At 41.4% G+C, this 18,323-nt stretch overlaps 1 protein-coding gene across 1 annotated transcript in view; it reads right to left on the bottom strand.

Annotated features, from left to right (window-relative positions):
• Positions 1 to 18,323, bottom strand: part of LOC119827103 (cadherin-related family member 3-like) — a 72,579-nt gene that overhangs the window by 39,168 nt on the left and 15,088 nt on the right. The gene's annotated exons all lie outside the window — the stretch shown is intronic.

Below are 18,323 nucleotides of genomic sequence, written 5' to 3'. Positions count from 1 at the left end.
CTTATAACACCCTACTCAAAGCTAAAAGTCAACAAAAGGGAGTTCCATTGGGAAACCCATGCCAAGTGTTTAATGAACACAAAGATGGTCTGTGTGGATGGGATGCACTGGCTTTGGGGCCTGGGAAGAATCAAGGAGCTATAAGAAGGAAAGCAGACATCCTCAGCACCCACTCATTAGATTCTGTCTGTTCAGGGACAGTGTGTTATCAAGTTTCCCATAACCTACTGAATTTTTACCTCATCTCCCCTTCAGCCATTTTGTTCAGTGTTCCAAGTGCATTAACATTGGAGTCTCAGCATCCTAGGTCATTGGTGTTGATGTTATCCCACTTCACAAACAAGAAATCTAAGGCTTGGAAAATTCCAGAGTCTTACCTTGACCAGCATCCCTAAGACACGTTCCTGACCACCACCACCCCAACAGAGCAGGTGAAGCCAGGGTTCTAATACAGGTGAGAATCAACTTTGAGAAAAAGCTAGAAGAAAAAAGCCCACAAGAGGCTTAATATCAGGAATTAATTAGACCAAGTGCTACTGACTTAATAATTATGTATACTCAGGGATAATTTAATAGAGAAAATTAAACCCAGAAGGATTGCGAAGCAGACGAAAAATCATTTGGAGAAATTAGTGACCTTTACATTGATCAATTTTCTGATGAATCACCGTATTCTGACTAATTTCCGTTCATACCTTCGATACCTACCCATCTAAATAAGATTGAGCTGATTGCTGTTGCTTCTTTAGCACAATGTAGAATATTAGCATTCTGGAATGGCAGGCATATTCATCACATTCTTCCATTTAGGGCAAACGTGGGAATAATGATGCCTGATTCATAAGAGACCCACAGAGGATGGCTGGAAATTAAATGACCTAAGAGGCTCCCCAACACTGTCTGCCTATATACAAATATGCATAATTTTTTAAAAAGACACCCACATTTCTGCTTGTAGCTACTCAACATTTGCAATTTCAGATTTAATTTATTACATGAGTGTTAACATTTTTCCAAACAATATATATTGGAAAGTCATGTTTTGTATGCTTGATTTTTCACAAAAGAAAGTCCTCTTCAAAAAATATCTTGATAGTGCTGATGTGAGCAATTTTCTTCCGTGTTCCGGGAAGGCTGGAAATGGTGGTTGCTAAGCAGCCAGGGCAATCACTAAGAAAGCCACCTAAATGAAGAACACCCTGAACAGAAAAGCCATCCGAGGGATGAGAAATTAATTCTCTGGGACTGAGTAAATTATACTCATTGTCCTGGGGCTTTGTTTTTAAAATCAGCATTTTTGTCTGTAATTACCATAAATTCGTGAGGAACTATTTGGCCTAAAAGTAACATGGGCATCCTCATTCTCGGATTCCAAGATATGAGAACAGATTCCAGGACCTGAAGAAAGGCAGAGCAGGGCAGTAAGCCTTCAGTCTGCCTGAATGCACTAATTCAGAATTCATTCCCTTTGAAAGCTTGGTCATGTCTATTTGTTCTCTAGGAAGCCAGGGAATTTGAAAAGACCCAAAGTTGAAGAGTTAGAGGCTTCGATGTTTCAAGAGCAGGTCACAGTAGCGATGGCTGGATCTTTCCGTGCCCTGAGGTTAAGTTAAATATAACAATAACTGTGTGAGTAGAGAGAACGCAGGAAGTAGAAGGGTTAGAGGCAAATAATGAAGCAAAAAAGAGCTAACTAGGGTGGGAGTGGAAAGGCAAAACAAAGGAGAGGTGATGGGGAAGGATAACAAACACTAAAGACTTTTGAAAGCCACATAGAAACCTACCACTGTAGAAGGTTCCTAGTAGATACAAACACACACACAAACACACACACACACACACACACATGACTTTTGTTGTTTATAATGGGGTGGGGTATTTCTGTTTCCAGACACTACAGACTTTCAAATAAAAATCCCAGCGCTAGGTGTGGCTTATGTGCCTTCAAGATACTGATCAGTGAGCAGTCCTGCAGAACTCCCAAACATTATAGGCTGCTTTCATTGTTCATGATTGCCGTGAAGAACCCGATGGAAAGACTGTATTACCAGAGATGCCAGACACTTCGGTCACAGGGCATGGAGAAATCAAGCTGGTACCCCCAGGGAGCTTCACCCCGACTGGGTAGCTTTTGTAGTGATGGAGGTAGTAGTCAGGTTCGTGGGGGAGAAACAGAACTAACAGTTTACCTGGTAGTTAATGATGGGATCTAGAAGAATCACTACCTTGGCAAGACATGCCCATTGGTGCAATCGGGGCACAAATGTTGTGGGAGTGACCAACCACTTTCTGATTGGCTTTAAGGCTAGCATCACTAGTTGAAATTCACTAGGCCAAAACCCCAAATCTGCGTGTGTCATAGACCCTAGGAGAGAATCTCCTATTATTCTGCTAAATGGACATAATGCATTAAACTGTCTCCTACATATCTTTATATCAAAAGATTGGTGCAGCTCTCCAACTCTCATGCGAAAAGCTTTCTTTTCCAGTAGATGATTGATAGATTCACAATTAGTGAGCATTCAGAGAACTGGCATTCAAGTGCTTGGCCCTACCTACATAGGATCTCTACATCATACCTCCTCCCCAAAGTTCCAGGATCACCATGGAAGAGGAGGCAGAAAAGTTAAAGAGCCAGAAGTAGTAGAGGTTTGCAGAGGAACAGTATATTCTAGACACAACAGCTACGCTGGACACACGAATTCAGAGAAGCCGAGACTATGCGTAGAAGACTTGCACAGTATCAAGCCAGCCAAAATCCTGGCACAGATGGTAGAGGAGCTGATAAAGTCCCACCCCCGTCTGGGGAGATTTTGGTAAGTTATGGCTGCCAAGAGAGGGAAAGAGTTAGGTTTTCCCCTAGGAATGGAGTCCCTAATAATCTGCCGGAGCTCCAGGAGATGGCCCTGTATCTGTGAACGTGTTGTCAGCACTAAGTGGAAACGCTGGCTCAGGAAGTTTGCCAGTAAATGAGTGGAACTAGGAAAGATCATTCTCCCATACCCTGAGAGGGAGCTCACCCCTGAGGTCCAGGACCCGGAAACTGGATACCCCAGAGACCTAGGATAGAGCCAAACGTGAATGATGAAAAAAAGGTCAACAAAATGATTTCTTATTAAATTCCTAATGATATGTGCATAGATTGATGCCTAGCCCAACTGCCCTCAAAGAGTCTTCACCCAGTAACAGATGGAAACAGTCAAACATTAGATGGAGCTCGAGGAATCCTGCATAGGAGGGGGAAGAAGGATTGGAGGACCCAGTGGTGTCAAGGGCACCACAAGAAAACATACAGAACGAACTAACCTGGCTCACCGGGGCTCACAGAGACTGAAGCGGCAACCAGCCTGGTCTACAAGAGCTAGTTCCAGGACAGGCTCCAAAGCTACAGAGAAACCCTGTCTCGAAAAACCAAAAAAAAAAAAAAAAAAAAAGAGTCTCAAACAACAGAAATCAAAGACTAGAGAAGGAAAAAAACCAAGATTATTATTTTCCTGAAACAATGTTAACATTAGCTAATGCTTGTGGGATGACCTGGACCAAGTCACCAGTGATGTCAGCCTAATATGTGATAGATAACACAAGGATGTGCTCTACAAAAGTGTTGGGCCACAGTCAAACATTTGCTGGGATCCCTGCAGTCCCAGGGCCACAAAAGAGACACCCTAAGCTAACCTTCTGTATGCATCATCTAGCTTAACCTTCATTATAACCCTGAGATAGGCATTATTAGTAATTGTTTTATAATTAAAGAAACTAAGTTATGGAGAAATTATAAGACTTGCCTAGAGACACAAAGCCAGAAAGTAGAAAATCCAAAAACTCACATAAACCATGTAAATTCAGGATGTGCTGATGTTCAGATATACTGTGTCTCATTTGGTAGACTAACCCAGGGAAATATTTCTGAATGAAGATCAATGCAGACATGGTTTCAGCAGGCTGGCCTGGATCTTCTTGCCTCTGTCTACTGAGCATGGCGGCTGAAGAATGTGAGCCTCCTTGCCCATCCACCCTGAGCATTTCCTGAAACAGGGGCTCTGTGTTTACTCTTGAAAGTCTTGGGCATCATTTTATTTCCTTTATTACGGGCATCATTTTATTTCCTCTAAAGCAGACTCATTTTTGTAAACCAAAGCAATAGTTTTCCAATGTGTACTAGATTACGTAAGATCCTGCTCCTTCCTAATGTTCCTTTGTGCTTGCCATGTAACCAGCTAAATGGGAGATGGAATATTATGTATTGTGTCTAGTTTGGTTTCTGGACCTGGTAGTCTTTGGTTTTGGTGCGCATCTTAGGGGTTCCCCAGAAATAGATCCTGAGATGGAAGTGAGTGTGCAAGTGATTCAGCACTGCTAGACAAGGGAGGCAAGAGAAAGGGGAGAGAACCCGAGTCCAAGTGCCGTCTCCTGGTCTCAGAGGCAATCCAGCCTGGTCCTTCCCCAGTGTGCTTGGGACTGTCCTCATCAAAGAAGAAAAGGTGACATCTGTCCATGGTGAAGGGTTTGCCTAGGAAGATGTAAATTTCTGGGTGCTTTCTGCTGTCAAAACCACAAAAATACCTCGGAAATGTCTTTCTTCTGACTATTGGAAGCTAAATCCTAGTGTGATCAGGAGATGGGGTGCACCACAGAAAATATCCAAAGAAATCAGGAAGAGCACAGGTTACAGTCCACCACAGTCCCTGAAACCTCTTTGATTAGAGAAGCAGAAATCCTACTAGGATTAGCAGCTATATTTTGAAACCAATTACTTTCATGTGATTAACATTTAATTCTGTTCCCTGTCCTCCAGTAGCTATAAAGGGGAAACAGCTTTGTTTTAACTCTAGATTATTTGTAACTGTAATAATCAGTGTTAATTGTCAACTTGTCCGAATCTGGCACTCACATGAGTGATCCACCCACTGTGGGTGGTGCCATTCCCTCTGCAGGGGACTCTAGGTTCTGTAAGTAGAGAAGGAGAGCTGAAAGGCACCATGCATGCATGCATGCATTTCCTCTTCTCTTGATTTCCCTGCCATGATGAGTGGTAGCCTGAAACTCTAAGCTAAAGTAAGCCCTTTATCCCTTATGCTGCCTTTGGCAGAGTATTATCTCATAGCAACAGAATAAAACCCAAGAATATAGAGAAGAAGCTGAGCCCAAGTGGCAGTCATGCTCGGCTAGCGGTGCCTCATGCCAGCAACTGAAAAGACATCACCAAATGATCAGGGAAAGAAGATGTGTAAGTGTCGCTAGAAAGCCTGGGGAGACCTTTACAGTACTCAGGCCTGTGCCCACTAAAGCGCCATTATATACTGACTGCAACTCAAAACTTAATTTTTCCGGAGATTTGGGTTCCATTGGTCTAGCATCCAATTTGTTGAAATCATCCCACTTAATCTTACTATTGGAATTATTGAATTACACCATTCCTTAGTTGTTCCGATAAAATGTCTCCAGGGATACCTTAAAATAATGAAATAAATCCTCTCAAAAGTAATTATTGCATTTTAATATTTAGTCTTATAAATAATTATTTCAAACATGGGTGTGGAATATTTTTCTTGTCTCATCTTCTTGGGCCTCCCATACAGTGTTGATTTTAGATGGGTCAGTCAATAGTGGATCTTCATTTGCCTTGTATGAATAGACTTAAATTATTATTACACCTTTATGTGGGTAAACTATTGCCAAATCATCATTTTCCTTCACTTCCCATATCCTGAAAATAGTCACACTTGGGCAACTGTGTCTTTATAAGATAAAAGCCTTAATTCCTAGAAAACATCATCAGAATCTACATATTTGCAATTGAGAAGATGAACTGGTCATAGTTTATTGTGCGACTGTTTGGTGTCTGCTGCTTATTGCAAAATGACGTTAAGCAATGGTGCACCTTCTGGCTCCAGTGTGTTACAACCTGCCATCTCGTGGAGGATGTTACAACCTGCCATCTCGTGGAGGATGTTGCAAGATGTGCAACTGTGAAGTAAATACAGAGCCAAAACTGTATTAAGAACATGATTATGGCTTTCTCCAATCATCTGCCTTTCATGTGAAGGATTAAAGATGTTTTTTCTAGATAATTAGAGCTTTTCCTAAAACCACTTTCCCCCAATCGCATAGTTATTTCAAGCAAAATTGTGTTTTAGCTTGAATAGTTCAGATAATTGTCTCCATTCTCAACTTCATTTGGCTGGTATAGCCTTAAACTAAATATTTCAACATATCTGAGAACTTTCTGAGAATACTTTATTATGCAATTTCAATCCCTTCTCTGTCCCCGCCTCCAATATCTTTGTATCAAAGTGAAAAAAGTTCTAAAGTGTCATTAGGTACTGGGTACAGCTTAAAAATTAATTTTCCCAGTGCTCTTGTAAAACATTTCTTGACAGTCTACCATGCATGAAGAAAGAGACCAGTGCCTGTGTCTGTAAAATGAAAACACAAACCTAGCCAATCAATATTGCAAGAGTATTGATACATCTACTACAAGTTAAAGAGGTATACACAGCCATCCTTTACTATGCATGGTATGATTTGAATGATAAATGTCCCCTATGGGCTCATGTATTTGAACACGTTGTTCCCAGTTAGTGACACTGTTTGGAGGGGTTATGGAATATTTGGAGGTGAAGCATCACTGGGGGTTTAGGGTTTTAGACCCTCAAGCTACTTTCTGTGTGTGAACAAAATGTGATTGGCCAGCTCCCTGTTCTTGATACCATGCCGTTTCTTCCCCACAAGGAAGATTCTAAACCCCTGGAGCCATAAGCTACAATAAAACCACTCTTCCTTAAGCTGCTTTTGGTCATGGTATTTTATCCCAGCATCAGAATATACTGTGTGGTTTGGTATTAGGCTGCTTTTTCATAAGTAAGCCGATTTGTGTAGCTAGGCACAGTCCACATAAGCATCAAAATATCTTTGTTGATTTTCTTTTTTTCTTGTTGGCTGTTGGTTTGTACAGGTATAGTATTGCCAAATATCCATTCCCCTATGGTTAATCCTAAATTACCAATTCCTATATAGTAACCCTTGGGGAATCTGTTCTTTCCTCCCATGTCTCTTTCTGAACACTCACAAAAGCAGTTCTGAAGGCATTCCCAAGACACTTCCTGATCCCAACCACATGACTTCTCTGATTCTTTTCTCAGTGGCAGCATCTGGCTAAAATTTAAATCTACATCCAAGATTCCTTCCAAAGGAAAGCATCAATCGGTACAGACTCTCTACATATGGCCCTACTCCAGAGATAAGCAAGTCATGTTTCATCGCATGTGCAACGATCACCCGTTCAGTCCTCATCCCTAGAACAATTGTTCCACACAACCTATCCACTGGAACTCCCCAATGTGCCCTAGAGAATTCAGGCTTTCCTTAGGTCTCCCCTTTCTCGGAATGGTCCTTTCCTCTTTTCATTTCTCTGTAGACAGGAAGAACGCTCCCTTCCTTGGTCCCTGAGGTCCTTCCCTGAGGTCCTCAAAATTCCAAAATTTCCTAGACCTGTATTTCTCTGTCTCTGGCCTTTTTGCCTAATCTATTGAGGAAAATATTGAAGAAGGCATTCACAAATCAAAATCAAACACCATCTATTTTAAATTATTATCATTTTTAAAACTGTGAGCCAATTCTCTGTGGAGCTGCTTAGCTCTGCCCCTTTGCAGCACTTGGCAGAGCCTGACACACTGCCGCTGGACTACGTCCGAGTAACATGGAGCTCTGTCTTCTTCCTTAAGTGTGTATGCTCTCGTCTCAGAAGATTGTCTTGCACTTGTTAGAACTCAATGCCTAATTCTTGCATTGACAAGAAAGAGAAAATGCCACTAGAGTTTAGGAAATTTTTTTGTACCTGCGCCCTTTGGTTATGTTTCCACACAGCTCCTTCTCCCCTGCCTGGATGATTTTGTCCATTGCCACAGCCCCCACTCTGGTGGTTATCTCTTCCCTTCCTGGATTATTTCTGTCAGCACAGAACTTGATAATAGTTCTCACTTTTTCCAAAATGAAATGTTTCTCATGGCTCCACCTTGTCCCCCAGCTACTGGCCCAGTTCTCTGCTCTACATCTTGGGGAAATTATTTGAAAATTGTTTCTGCTGGCTGTTCCTGGTTTCTTCCCTTAGTAGGTCCCCAGTCACACTTTCACTCCCACTACTCCACTAAACAAATTACTTGGTGGGATGGATTAACCATCAGTTTGGCATTTAGAATTGCCATGGAAACATTGTCTGGGCATGTCTGTGACGGAGTTTCCAGACTGGGTTCATTGCTATTGGAAGAACTCCCTACCAAATGCAGGCAGCACTACTTGAAAGGTGAGGTACTTTACCAAATAAAAAGGAGGAAGCAGGATGTTCAGGTGACTCTGTAGATAAAGATGCTTGCCACCAAGCGTGTCAACCTAAGTTTGATCCCTGAAACCCATGTGGAGGAAAGAGGAAACTTCCAGAAATTATCCTCTGACCTCTAACACATGCACTGTAGAATGTATGAACCTGTGCTTACACACACACACACACACACACACATGCACACACTAAATAAAGGATCTGAGTGTTGAGTCCTTGTATTGCTCCAAAGACTTGAACTGTCTAAGGGTAACAAGAGAATGAAGAAAAGATAGACAGACACATAGACACGTAGACAGAAAAGCTATGATGGGTGGACTATGCTGCATGGTGAGGACATTGATAGTAAGTCTTTCAATTTTTCTGCGTGTTCAAAATTTTCATAGTAAAACATTGGAAAAATAAATTAAATCAAGTAATTGTCTACTACCCAAGTCTTCCTCCTCTCTCCCCATAACTACTATTGCTGTCCCTTCAAAATGGTTCCCCCACTTAGATTTTCGTCTTGTACAGTTCTTTTTTACTCGCACAGACGCTGTCTTGTTCTTTCTTATATAAATTACAATATGCATCCCCCGTGCAAACAGAATCCCACACCAATCAGAAAATACGGTTTATTCTCGTATTTTCAAGGCCCTGTAAGCTGCTAATTGCATTTTATCAACACCTTTCTCTCACTCACCCCTTACTGTTCAGTAGCCATCTTGGTGTGCTTCTGATGGCTGAGCAAGGCTAAGCGACAGCTCCTCCGGGACTTCTGCTGCCTTCATCCACAATCCTCTACCCTCACTGTATGTCTGGTGCCCGCGACCACCACCACAAAATTATATTCACCATGGCCTCCACTTCTGTTACTTTTTCCTTTGCCTCCTCCTCATAGCACGCATTATTGATAAAATTTATTTGCTGTTTGATTATCGTCAGTTTTCTTTTCTAGACTGTGAAGCTCATGGATTTAAAAGTCTTCGAAATGTTGCACTCCATTGTACAGTCTTGACGCCTAGGCCAGCGTGTTAAATAAAAACTTGAAGGGAATTCAGAAGTGTCTTAACTGTGTTTTGCAGCAAATATCTTTTCAAAAGTTTTGAAAGTTATAGTGGATGTGAAAACATTGGAAAATATTTAATTTTAAGGCCTTGTCTGATATTGTATTTAAGTACACCAAGATACTGTTATCAACGAGATGCACTTAATCTCTGCTTTAAGGAGCTTGGAACTTCACGAAAGACATTTTTCAATTGACAATATGTAGTTAGGGCTATGAAAAGACAGAAAAAACTGATTTCTCTGAGAAGCAGTGCCCCAGACTAAAAGGTAAAATTTTGTGGTATTTCTATTCTATAATCATTTCTGAAAAGTAAGTGACAGCCCAGAGGTTATTTTCATTTGGGTTCCCCTGTGTTTCCATCTTTTTTTCTTTTGAGGCAGGATCTTGTTAATGTGGCCCAGACTCGTGTTGACTTCCAGATGCGCCAATAAACCAGCGAAATCACAGACTTGAGCCACCGTGTCCAGGTCTTGAGGATAACTTTAACATTTGCCAACATGGAAGCAATGGAGAGTTGGAAACTGTGAAATTATAAATGAAGTTCTCCATATGGAGCAAACTACAGCAAGATTTGGTGACTGCTGATGGGCAGATCAACCCAGAAAGCATCAAGAAAGAAGGCAAGATGACCACTAAGCCCCTCTCACACACTCTGCACGGACACAGCAGACTCTATGGGAGCCAAAGACACCAATGGACATGCCGTGGTACCTGCTTCTGGTATAGCTAAAGGACAAGACTACTGGAAGCAGGACGGTCAAGGGTTGGTCACCTCACCATCCTCTACTCCAAATAGCCTACCGTAGGGAAAGGGCCTTGAGAAGGAGAGTGGTTTAGGGCTTAGACACCAAAGCCAGCACCAGGCCCATCACGGTGATGGCCAAAGAACTATTTCCACCATCCATGAATAGACCTCAGTGGCTCACAGAGGGCACTCTGGAACCTCCCCCAAAACCAAGCAAACACTTGTGCCTCAGTGAGACAGATTTATGGTATTCTTATTTTATTTTTTTTTAAAAAAAGAAAACAAATTTTTTTTTACATACCAATCCCAATTCCTGCTTCCTCCCCTCCACCTACCCCTCCCACCCCAAGCCCCATCCACTCCTCAGAGAAGGTGAGGCACATTGCTTTGGGGAAGGTCCATGGCTCTCCCTACTATATCTAGGCTGAGCAAGGTATCCATCCAAAGAGAATAGGATCCCAAAGAGCAGTACAAGCAGTAGGGATAAATCCTGGTGTCACTGCCAGTGGCCTCGCAGAGGAGAGGATGCCTGAAGTGGCCTTGCCCTGTAGTCAGATTGATGACTATCTTAAATGTCACCATTGAACCTTCCTTTAGCAACTAATGGAAACAGAGGCAGAGACCCGCATCGGAGCACTGGACTGAGCTCCCAAAGTCCAGTCGAAGAGTGGGAGGAGTAAGAATACGAACAAAGAAGTCAAGACCATGATGGGGACACCCAATGAGACAGTCTACTTGAGTTAATGGGAGCTCACCAACTCCAGATGGACAGAGAAGGAACCAGCTAGAGGATCAAACTAGACCCTCTGAATGTGGGTGACAGTTGTATGGCTGGGGAAGATTTGTGTTTTAACCTTACATTTAGTCAGTGCTACCAGCATCATGGACTCCACCATATTTCTAAGACTTCAAGACAATAATATGCAAGACTCAGGTATGACAGAGCTTCACATCATCCTAGGCTACAAAGGACTGCAGCCCAACACTACCCAAACCTTGAGCGGCCTAGCATGGTTTAAGACCCCTCTTGCTAGGAGACTGGGAATTAAACACAGAATTTGACCCCAGAACTTAGTGTTTGGCCGGTGAAATCTAACACTGAGAAGATCCTAATTGCCCATCTTCAGGTATGCCAATGGAACACCTGAACCCACTCCAAAGCCAAGGAAAGACGAAGGGCCTCCATATATCAGACTCCCATTCCAGCTAGCCATATCTGTAGCTGGTGGCAGCTATCGTGAGCCACAAGTCCACCCTAGAAACTGAAAGTCACTAGAGGCGCAGGACCTGGCCCTAATAGTGATAAGCTAGTTTTGGCAGGCTGTAAGTTCAGGGTGGGATATATCTTGTGCATTTGTGGCCATAACTACAACATCGGAGCCTGGGGCTGGTGTGTCCAAAGGTATTCTTCCCAGGAGAATGCAGAGTCACAGGCCAGTAAACATGGAGGTGGCGTCTGGAACTACTCTGGACTCCGAAGAGGCTCGTGAGCATAGAGTGTTCAGCCGACAAAGTATTTAGAACAAACTTGATTGCCTGCTGATACTGAAAGTTCTGAAGACAACCTCACTATAATGAGGATCTTTTGGTTTAAGCAGGAGAACCTTCATTTTATTATCTCCAACATGAGCTCTTTGCTAAATCAGCTCCCTTTGTTTTCTGGCCTGCTGGCATTCCAGTCGAAGTCCCATAAATTACAAGGTGAAGCATGTAACCTAGGCCTCAGCCAATCATTATACTGTATTCTGTCTTGCCACATCGATTGGCAATGATGAGCTTATGGGCCAATGAGAACCCTAGTGGTGTCCTGAGGCCTTGGGGATGAAGCTTTCACAGGTCAGTCCCTCTTACCAGGTTCTGAGGCTTTGATTCCACCAACAACTTCCTCTTTCTTTCGTTTCCTTCCTTCCTTCCTTCCTGTTTTCCTTCCTTCCTTCGTTTCCTTTGTTTTTTTTTTCCTGAAACAGAGTTTCTCTGTGTAACTCTAGCTGTCCTGAAACTATCTCTTTAAACCAGACTGACCTAGAACTCAGACGTTTGCCTGCCTCTGTCTCCAAAGTGCTAGGAGTAAGGCATGTGCCACCACCACCATCCATCAACTACTTCTAAAAGGGACAGGGCAGACCAAGTTCATCAGCTCTGGAAGGAGCATCACCCTGCTCACACACAGACTTGAAGTTGCTGTGCTTGAATCCCAATCTGGACACGTGGCCATTCCAGGGCTTGCAGCCACAGATTGCATTTGTGTATAGTTTTCTAAGAAGTGCAACCACGAGATTCCTACTATATCCTCCAAATGTCTAAGGACCATGTAAGAAAGGAACTCCTGTTTACATTTGATGGAAATGCGTGAATGGAAATGGCATGCCCTTATACTTCCAACAGCTGCCTACATGTGATTGATATATGTTTTCCTTTATTGGGGAAACAGGAAAATTGAAAATGTAGATGCTATTCAAAGGATATGGGCCTCTTTTTCTCAAAATGGTTATACTTTAGAACAATCCATTCAAAGCAGAATAGTAAGGCAAAAATTTACCTATTCTTTTTTCTAATGCAACAGACTCTCATCTTTTTTCCCCTTTAATGTTTGTTTTACAGCTGTGTTATAAAAAAGAAGTGTGTAATTAAAATTTTCAGACCCATAATTAAATGCTTGGCTACAGTATAATTGTTGAGTCTTTTGATGATCCCATCACTAATTATGCCCCTTAGAATTTCCAAATATCACTTCCCCTTAAAAATCTGATCATTGTCAGCTTTCAGTCTATACACTTGACTGAAGAGAAAATATTGTTTATTTCCACATACAATCTGCAGGCTACATTGAAGTCATCACAGTTAGCGAAGAGGCAAAAATAATGAAGCCATAGAAGGAGACTTTTTTATCAGTCACAGAATGGTATGACCCTTTCAATGCCTATAATGAAGTTTTCAGAAGAAATTGCTGCTTGTTTTAGGACTTTTAAGTCTCTCCAGTAAGTTGTTAGAACTCAGATTTAGCAAATTGCTTCTTAATGTCCAAAAGAAAATAAAAGTATATACCACCATATATTCTAATATCTATATCCTGAAACTTGTCACTCAGGCTGGATACCTTGAGTTAAGTGAATCATATTTATGGAAAAAGTCCTATCACAATGTAACAAGCATGGTAAAGTGCCTTTTAGACATGGGAAAATAGCTTAGTCAGGATTCCCCACTACACCCAAGCACTGATATCACGACGCTGCACTGATAACCAGATCTCAGTGATGTCACTCACTTGAGATAAGCAGACACAGTCCTAGACCCCACGATGACCACTGGAAAGTATGCAAGCAGAGAACAAGAGAAGTTCCCTGCTCTGCACATCTAGAGAGAGACCAACTTGATCTACCCTTTGGCTGGAGAGTCTCCTCTCCAGATCCTGAGACTCTGTTAGAGACAGAACCCTGACAAGCTGACTTTCAGCTAAGATACATCACTGCGCAAGTGAGCAGCCGTGGGGAGATAGGCAATAGGCTTAGGACGGTAGTTAGGAATTTGGAGTGTGAACCTTGTGTGATGACCCTCAGCATAATAAAATATAATTTTTGTTATACTAACGACATGTATCTGCCCTCTTGCTTGTGACACAGGCCATTTTTTTCTACCCTGAGCTCACTCCCATCTCTTATCATCTGACAGCCTGGACCTATGTCACCCAATGCTCACTGACTGTTCCCATAAACACACTAGGCAAGACACATTAGAGAGTTATTGTTTGGGCTATACATTTATTTCACCATTACAAAGGGCAATGACCCAATAAATGTTGAATAAAATATTCTACCCCCCCCCATTTCTTATTCCAATACATTTATATTGCTCGAAAAAAGATTTTTTTTTAAAGCAGAATGGAATTGAGACAATGTGTTCTGGTTTTCAATTAACTTTTGATGCAATAAGAAAGATACACAGTGACTCCCAACAGCTGTGCTACCACTACCACGTTCCTGGGAAAGAGGAGGTCTCGTGCTGAGGTGGGGAGGTTTGTGTATGAGATTGGAGTGTGGTATAGCCTATTTGGGCAGAGCTGGGGAAAACCAGTGAGCCATCTAGATAATCTATGCAGAGAGTAGTTTCATCTCAAGTGATAGCCAACAGTCATCACCATCTGACACCGCCAGCCTTGTGAATGTGACCCATGCAGACAGGAGGGGTCTCTATGTCAACTTCTAATCACCCTTGGAGGAAATCAAGACATCCTTGGCTTGTTCAATAAACATTGCTTTATTAGTATATCTGCCTGGCTCACTTTAGAAGGCTGCATCTTTTCTCCATCGTTTTGCTGTGAACCATTGTTAGTTTTTGTATTTAAAATAGGTTTCATATAGACAACATAAAGCTGAGCCTGTACTCTCTTAATTCACTCTGACGAGTTCTTTGAATGTTTATGTTGCTTGAATTAATATCTAAAATTGTCATAGTTGTTTTCCATGAGCTAGAGGTGTTCTCTCTCTCTCCCTTAGTGTTCTCAATGAATATTTTTGCATTGTTTTATTTTCTCCCAAAATGTATCAGTTACAAGATTTTCAGTTGTTTCCTCTGTGTTCCCAATATACATTTCAACTAATCCACATGCAGCTAGAAGTAATACTGTATCACTGTGCAGGTGGTGCAGGCAACATGTAACTGAGAGTTCCTAATTCCTCCCTCCTGTAACATAGGCTGTCATCTCCCATTTTACTTTCCCTATGCTATCAGCGCCCCATGAAACTGATCCTTTGTCAATGAAAAATGGAAAATACTTACATTTCCATTCATTTGTTCTCTTATGAGAAGAAATACATAGGTCCATGTTTTTGATTATGACATTTCTCTCTTCCTGATGAGCTTCCATGCATGAAATTCTTTAGCACGTTGTGAAGAGTAGATGTGTTAGTTGAGAATGCCTGCTTTCATATTAAGAAGTCATTTCTACCTTTTAAAAATTAAGATGGTATCTATATTTTATAATAAGTATATTTCATATCAGTACTTTTAAGGTACTCAACTTCATGACTTGATATAGTTTTGCTGGATATAAAATTTCGGTGTTTCCTTACTTGCATGTTTTTGAATGAGAAGTCTGTTGTGATTTTTATCTTTATTCTTCTGTAGGTATGGCAAGATATCATTTCTTCATGTGTGTGCATATACATGTGTGTATATACATAAACATATATAAATATGAATGTATATTCCAAGTGGAGAAAACTTTATCAGAATCTCCCTTCTCTTATCTGGAGAGATAGGCTTTGCATAGAGAAGGGCTGTAGGAATTTTTTTCCAAGATAATCCTTTACCACTCTGCTAGACACACAAGGTGTTTTTGGTGGGTGTGCACTGTGAAAATCCGGAGGAGTTCCTTGATTTAAAACCCACGAAAATGTGTTTCTGCCTAAGACTGTTCCCAGCTTTTCACTCTCGCGTGAATTCACACTCAGCCTCTAATAATGACTATGGGTCTTCCTGCAGGCTCTGACCTGTCATTCCAGGTAAGCTGAGCTAAACTGCAGTAAAACGGATTTCCTAGTCCCTCCAGGTCTTAGGGCAGCAGTGTGGCTGGAGGAGCCCCAAGAAGATGTTGTTTTTGTTTGTTCAGATGTTCTTTATTATAAAGACGATTAGTCCCACTTTCTCAGTGTCTGACAATGTCTACTGCGGCACAGTATTTTTGGATGTCCTTAATATAGACCTCGGCAATGGTGGCGCAACGGGAAGACGTCAGGTCCTGAACTCCAGGTGGGCCTACAGGTGGATGAAATCCACCCTCAGGGCATTAACATTTGGTCTGTAAACAACATCCTCACCCAAAACTTCATCTTTCATCACTACAATGATGCCAATCCTAGGTCACATTATGCCTGTTTTTATACTAAGACCTAATATAAACTTTATACTACGAAATGCTAATTAAACATTACATAACATATTATCAGATGACACATTTGTAAGACTAGTGATAATTAAAACAAGACTTATTAAGCAAATCTCTATTAGACAACTTCTGTGAGCATTTAATATACTGCACATTATAAGGTTTTTGTTTTTTTTTTTTTTGTTTTTTTTGGTTTTTCGAGACAGGGTTTCTCTGCAGCTTTTTTAGAGCCTGTCCTGGAACTAGTTCTTGTAGACCAGGCTGGCCTCGAACTCACAGAGATCCACCTGCCTCTGCCTCCCGAGTGCTGGGATTAAAGGCGTGCGCCACCACCGCCCGGCACATTATAAGTTTTTTAAAAAGCTATGAAGATGACATTTGTAAGATCCTGAGGTCATGTGTTCTTTCATTTCTCTCATCATGTATGTGATAGAACTCATGCCTTATAAAATACACTTTGGGAACTATTGATGGGCTAAGAAAAAACAAGGTTTAGAGACAGGTGGACACGGAGTTGAATTAACTCTACAACTTCCTGCTTAAGCAAATGCCTTTGTCTATTTGTTATTGGCTCACTAGGTTACAGCATAGCGAATGGCAGTGTCTACTTTAACGATACCATGGTGATTCAATCATGAAGGTACATGCGTATCATGATACAGTTATGAATGTAATCATCACTTTCTGTCGGACCTCTTCTTCACATTAGAGCAAGTTTATCTCTGAGTCAATAGAAAGGTTCAAACAAACTCTCCAGTCATAGTATTTAAGTAACACATCTGGTCTAATCTACAGTAACAGAGGATTTGTGTAGGAGGGTGTCTAAAGGGAAATTTCCACAGCCTGTGTCATTACTGAAATGCCATTCCATGTTTGGTGAAATTCACAAAGAACATTACACGGGCCTTCCAAATGTGTTCCAGGAATCAATCCTCTTCTAAGAAAAGTATAGGGCCAGGACCAGAAGTGTTTAATCTGTATGAGCTAGCGACAAGGAGTCCATCCCTTGAAATTAATTACTTGTGTTTAACTGCTAGTGAGACATTTGAATTGCATGTTAGGGTCACAACTGAAACTATGTCACAGATTCTCTATACTAAAATGTGGTGAGCTATCATGAAGACCCCTGAGGAAGTAATTGCTGCAGACTGTCTGCTTCCTATGTAGCCATGGTTGCTAGGTACTGGATTTAATACTATAATCTGGAACGTGTTAATTTGGAGCAATATGCATGATTAGGTTGTTTAATTGCATGTTGTAAAGCAAACTGTGACCTTTCTAGTCCCATCCTGGAGGTGGAATTGTGCTTGGGAGGAGGAAGAGACAAATGTGTGGGGAGGGATCTTGACAAGCACAGTGTTCCATTGTAATTTTAAAAGCCATGTGGACACTATGCCAGATGTTGAGTGGCCATTTACTGCATAAATAAAATTCTGTACGACGCAGTTGCCTTGAGAAGAATCCAATTATTTGTCAATGTTGAAAACACAATATCAACATAAACAAGCCTCTCATTTTTTTAGCCAGTTTGGAAAAGAGATACAAGATTAAATATTTAAAACCTGTTATTCTTGCCTATCAACCCATTAGTCAAAAACATCCTGGCTTAATGCCATAATCATTTCATACAGCATCAAAAATTAAAACGGTATTATAAATCCTGCCATTTACAAAACGTTTAACATTTTGAAAGCGGCGTTCACATTTTTTACGATGTTTGATTATAATGAGAGAGCCGTACAAGAGAGGATAAAGCAGGCCCGTGGCCTTTCCACAATTCTACCATTGAAATAGCAAAGCGGAAGGAGTAAGTGACCTCTGTTGGTCAAGTCAGAAGTTAAGCTTAAACCTTTAGGTTCCGCGTCTCTTCCCTCTTTGTATGAAGCCTGAGAATAAGACCTAAGGTTTTGAAATACACATTAATCTCAGAAAGATGGGTTTGTTTCTCTACAGTATGTGTAGCCAAGGTCCCTAAAAATTAAATATATCAACCTCTTTAGTACCTGAGAGTTAGGCTGGTCTGCCTATACAGAACTGTATGTGGTAGTATAGAAACAATCCCCTAGCCTGGCGGTGGTGGCACACGCCTTTAATCCCAGCGCTCGGGAGGCAGAGGCAGGCGGATCTCTGTGAGTTCAAGGCCAGCCTGGTCTACAAGAGCTATTTCCAGGAAAGGCTCCAAAGCCACAGAGAAACCCTGTCTCGAAAAACTAAAAAAAAAAAAAAAAAAAAAAAAAAAAATCACCTAGATAACGTCAATAGTTTTCACCTGAAATATTCTGATAAGGCAAAGATGATTATTGGATGTAAT

Source organism: Arvicola amphibius, chromosome 12, assembly GCF_903992535.2.
Source record: "Arvicola amphibius chromosome 12, mArvAmp1.2, whole genome shotgun sequence".
Taxonomy (NCBI): domain Eukaryota; kingdom Metazoa; phylum Chordata; class Mammalia; order Rodentia; family Cricetidae; genus Arvicola; species Arvicola amphibius.
Note: the sequence above shows the minus strand (reverse complement) of the source record. Positions and strands in the feature narration are given on the sequence as shown.